Below are 5544 nucleotides of genomic sequence, written 5' to 3'. Positions count from 1 at the left end.
TTACTTCATTATATATATAAGATTAGATACCTATACAGATCGGCTCTGCTCAACCGCTGCTACTACGTGCATACACACAAGCGCAGCTCTATATAAACCATATGTGTATGCGTGCCGTGCTTTGTGAACTTATCTTTTCTTTATTACTAGAATTGCTTTACTTTCAGTTCTTCTAATAGTGTTATGGTTTACTAATCCTAATAATCCTTTCAGTTTATGTCGAAAAGAAATGTTACTGCGACCAGCAATCCATTCGATGGCCGTTATATACCCCGAATTGAGCATCTGGAGTGGATAAATGGAAAACTGAATTCAAATTATATGCATCTAAATGACTTGTGTTCCGGCCTATTTTTAGCTCTTTGATATCTTTAAATCTGATGAAGAAAGTGAAATGGGCAACCACTACGGATTTTGATCATATACAGAAATTCTGATTACTAAAGATGAGTTTCCATCGCACGTATGGGCAGAAGAATATTCCTGTACACTTGCTGATAAAGGGTACTCTTTAGGATCATTTGCGATTTGTTCGTTGGGTTTACAAGTTCTTCTTGATAAAATTAACAATCATCTGCTGCAGTTAATTATGATACCCCGGCAAAAAGTAGACGCACTCTCCCAGTGGAGATCGTAAGCTCAGTCGCTATGCCAAGCGGACTTCAACACAATTCTCGCTTAAAATTACCTAATCGAAGATCTTGAAACCGGCTGCTACCATGCAACTTAGCGAGAGACCACAATTGAGAATCGCTTGAGTGCACCACCAGTTCAGCGCAAGCTAAGAGTCAGCAGATCATCAACGAGGACAAGCAAAAGATTTCCAAAACATGTCGAAGACGGTTTCAATGAGGTTAAATTGCCTGAAATATGGAATAAGTCATAATAATCCGATTCCATATATATATCATTACATTCGACAAGCAATACTGATCAAGAGGTATCTAAACAGGTTAAGTCCACCGATGATACTGTGATAAATAAACTAAAGAAGGCCCAAAATACTAAAACGATTTGGTACAAGTAATTAATTCGCGCCGGAATTTAATTTTAACCTAGTTTTAAACACAATGATTTATTTACAGGCAAGTATTCACCCACGATATGTTTCGGGCTAAAGTAAAACTGGAGTTAAAAGTGCTGGTGGTCGGCGTAACCGTATTCGCTTTTGGAAAAACATTTCTACCACTCCCTCCCTGCTGTTCACTCAGTGGCGTGAACACTAATGATGACAAATCAAGGCAACATGAAATCGCTTCGAAGTGGTTAATGAAAGGATTAAGCCACACTGATGGAAGATATACACGAATAGACTAACTTAGATTTCATATTTCATATATTATCTAAATATCAATGTAAAAATCCTCTTTGAACCGAGTTGAGATCTTAACTATGTTTTATGCACAAGAGTCTATGGATTCCAAAAATTATTTAGTTTTTTCCAAAATTAATAGTTGTATAGAGCAATGCTTATAACAAACATTTTAGAATAAACTAACATTTAAGTGTGATTACATCAGCTACTTATTTTTGCACGTCCGCACTCTGTAACGTGAAGCTTTACACTGATTTGTCCCTAATAAATGCCTGTATAAATGAGCGTAGTTGTCTACCTTATTACTAAGTCTTATATTTGTCAGGGTATTATCTGCAGCATTTCGAAAGTGAACCGTTTGGTGTAATGTTTTTCTTTATCTACCATGTTTGCTGCAGTAAAATGGAAGGTGAATGTCCACTGGCCGCACAGTGCCATAAGTGCCGCTTTTTGTATATTGAAGTGTAGTTCAGTTTTCTGCATTATTCCCGTTGCATGGTATTTTATAAACTACATTGCTCTTGTCCATTGTATTAATCTTGCTTTTTGTCCTGTTGAATATACTCCGTAACGTGTTGTTGGGTTTTGTGTGTTATACAGTGTTGTAGCGATCCGAGTTTGCTAGTCTTTCCGACAGTTGTGGGACGCATGAATTAAGATTGAGTCTGTTCTGGTTGAGTGTTAAATCAAGACTGCTTTATTGAATCAAATCATATTCTGGTTTGGCTTACATCTAAGTGTTTATAATATTTTCTTCTGGTCACTTTTCTTGTGACACTCTATGTTTAGGGAAACTGTCACTTATCTTGTGACACTCTATGTTTAGGGAAACTGTCACTTATCTTGTGACACTCTATGTTTAATGGAATGGTATTGTTTATGTTTACATTAATGTGGAGTGTAGACCTCTTGGGTCGGCTGTTATAGGAAGTGTTGCTAATGGCATAACTCCTCCCCTCTGAGAGTATGAATTCTCCTGAATTCTGTTTACATTAATGTTTATATTTTTCTTTTTTACAGTATATATGTATATAAATGGATAAACATATAATAATAATAATAATAAAAAGTGTTAAAAATATGCCATTTGTCATTTTCTTTTCGTATTTAAGTTCTGTGATTTCTTTTAAATTGTCAAAATTATCTATTGTTACATGATCAAAGTTAATTGTGTTTTTATAGGTTTGATTCAATAGTTCTGTTGGATAAAAAAATTTTTCGTGAAATTCTGTTTTTTTCGTTAAAAAATATTTCATTTAGAATTTGAATTTTACAGTTACCGAATTGAATTAAGTTACTTCCCTTAAGTATAATATTTCTTTTATCGCAATTTTGATATATTTTTGTATTCTTGGCATTTTTGATTAAAATTGTATCATCGTCAATTTCTTCGATACTCGTTATATTGTTGAATATAAATTTGCAATTATTATTAATGGTACAACTTTTACTTAATTTTAATTCTTTTAAAATTTTGTTGGGTTCATATGTAAATGTTTTATTATTTATTTCTACAATTAACTGATTTTCTTGGTCTATTTGTATATAATCTATATTTGGTATAGGAATAATTAACTTGACATCTATGGTTATAAATGATTTTGGGATTTTAATTGCGATTATGATGCAATTATTCTTATATTTTAAAATGCCCATACGGATTAGCTTTAATTTATAAAAATCAATGTCAAATTTATTTATTTCCTCTTCTGATAAAATTTCTGGTACGATTATATTATTTTTTGCTGATGCTATGTTTTCCTGAATATAATTTATTTTGAATTCTATATTTTTTAATTTCCCCATTTGGTCATTATGAAGTATTTTCATTTCTATTTCTTGATTTTGATTGTCCATGCTTGTAAGTATGTCCTTGATTATTGTTCTGTCTTGTTTAATTGTTTCTGCTAAGTTGTGTATTGTTTTATTAAAATGTGTATTTATAACAATTTGTTGGTTCATGTCTTGTATAATATTATGGTTGTTTTGGTCAATATTGTTAAGGTGATCTAAAATATCTGTTCTATCTTCATCATCCATAATTCCAAAAAGCCATTTGTATGTTGTTCCTACAATATTTAACATTCCTCTTTTTATTCTGTTGTTTGGGGTTATGGATTTTATTTTAGCTCTAATTAGATTTATTTCGGCTAATAGCTCCTTTTTTCCTGTGATGTTAAAATTTTTAATGTTTGTCTCCATTTGATTTATTATATTACTTAAAGGGTCGATATTAATAATGTGTAGTATAATTACTGTTTCATTAACTATTTCCGTGGAATAAGTTTGTATAGGTGCATATCCTGCATTTGATTGAATTGGTTCAATTTGTAATCTGCCTTGAACACACATTATAACGTAAAAAATTATGAAAATCTGAGGATAAGAGAAAAAAAATTTTTTTGTTTCAAGGATGTTAATCTGTATTTTGTTGGAAATTAATTTTTTCCTGCTTTGACGGTCTTTTTATATTACATGGATGAATATTATTTAATGTTGTAATTCTAAAATAAGGTTCATCCTTATGCCTAACTCGTTTATAGTTTTTAATTGGTCCTTCCTGTCTTTCCTCCTCATAATCTTCTCTTGTATTATTTTGTTTGCTTAAAATTTTTTCTTTGTGCTTGATAATAGTGTTTTTTAGTTTTTCCTCATCTTCTATGTTTTTTGCATAATTTGGTGTACATTTTATTGTAGAGTGATAACGGTTATTATAAGCTGTTATTGCTTATTGCATTTTGGATGAAATTGATAAATCATCATCTATTCCTGCTATTATTTCAATGAGAGTAGAATGTAGTCTTTCTATGTCTGCATTTCCTGTATGTGAATTTGGCTTTGTATAATGGATTTCTATTTGTTCTTGGTTTAAGTATTGTTTTATCTGTTCTGATCGAAATTCATTATCCATTATTATTTTATGTGGCTTATTGAATTTGGCAAAGTGTGCAATCATAATTTCCATTTTAGTTTTCCAGTTTCTATCTGTTATATTATAAGCGACTGTCTATGATTGTAACAAACGATTTATGTTTTATATGAAATATCACCGATTGCACCGACCAGCACCGTCAGCTCGTTGACAGCAACTACTGCAGCGTCTGCCGAAGTATTGACCTGCCTCAAGCCGTCAACGACAAGTCGCCCTGAGTCAGCCACAATAGTAAACCCAACGACTTCTGTCCAAACTGGAATGGATAGATATATTAAAATAACTAAGCGGAAGCTAAGCCCGCAAAAGAAAAAAAGTGGCAACACGCCGAAAATAACCAAACCAAATGAACGAGTAGCACCCCTTAGCGGGAATCGTTTTAAAATTCTTGCCGATCAGCAAGATGATCAAGCCGGCGCTGTAGATAAAGTTAAATCGGCTAGACCACCCCCTTATACATCCGTGGAGCCAACTGCAGCGCCCTGATTTCGAAGCTAGTAGAAATAGTAGGGGCAAATAACTTTGTTGTAACCCCTCTCAATAGGGGTAACATTAAAGAAATTAAATGCCAAACCCAAACTGAGGACAATTTCCGCATCATCGAAAAGTACCTCCGTAATGCTAACATCAACTTCTATACCTACCAACTAAAAAGCAGTAAAGGGCTCCAGGTTGTGTTGAAGGGGATTGAGCCATCGGTCCCTACTCAAGAAATAGCAGACGCGTTGGTCGAAAAAGGGTTTGCGGTCAAATCCGTTGTCAACATCATCAACAGAAACAAAGTCGCACAGCCGCTCTTTAAAATCGAGCTCCAACCAGATGCAAAGCGGTCGAAGCCAAATGAAGTGCACCCAATCTACAACCTACAGCTCCTATTGCACAGAAGAATCACCGTAGAGGAGCCCCATAAGAGACACCAACCACCGCAGTGTAAAAACTGCCAGGAATACAACCACACCTCTAACAACTGCAATCTCAGGTCAGTGTGTGTTGGCTGTGGCGAACATCATAAAGATGGCATTTGCACCAAGGACAGAAACAATGTCGCACTAAGATTATGCAGTAACTGTGGAGGGAACCACACGGCCAACTACAGAGGATGTCCTGTCTTCAAGGATCTTAAATCTCACCTAAACGGGCGCAAACCCCCAGCTGGACCAAAAATCACCGTCAACGCCTCTAAAACTACACCGGAGGTATTCTTTGCCAAGGCTGTTAGATCATCTAACTTGCCTGCTACATACAGTCCTAGTGTATCCTTCGCTAGTGTGCTCCGAACTGGACAGACGGAGCCCGC

The 5544-nt window shown here is 34.6% G+C and overlaps 1 long non-coding RNA gene across 1 annotated transcript; it reads left to right on the top strand.

Annotated features, from left to right (window-relative positions):
- Window positions 1-1236, top strand: LOC137586285 (uncharacterized). Its single transcript, XR_011033745.1, has 2 exons — window positions 1-1023; window positions 1086-1236. It is a non-coding gene; the product is annotated as an uncharacterized lncRNA (long non-coding RNA).
- Window positions 1237-5544: the final 4308 nt, after the last annotated feature.

Source organism: Drosophila tropicalis, unplaced genomic scaffold, assembly GCF_018151085.1.
Source record: "Drosophila tropicalis isolate 14030-0801.00 unplaced genomic scaffold, ASM1815108v1 contig_977, whole genome shotgun sequence".
Taxonomy (NCBI): domain Eukaryota; kingdom Metazoa; phylum Arthropoda; class Insecta; order Diptera; family Drosophilidae; genus Drosophila; species Drosophila tropicalis.
This window is presented reverse-complemented; position numbering and strand designations above follow the sequence as displayed.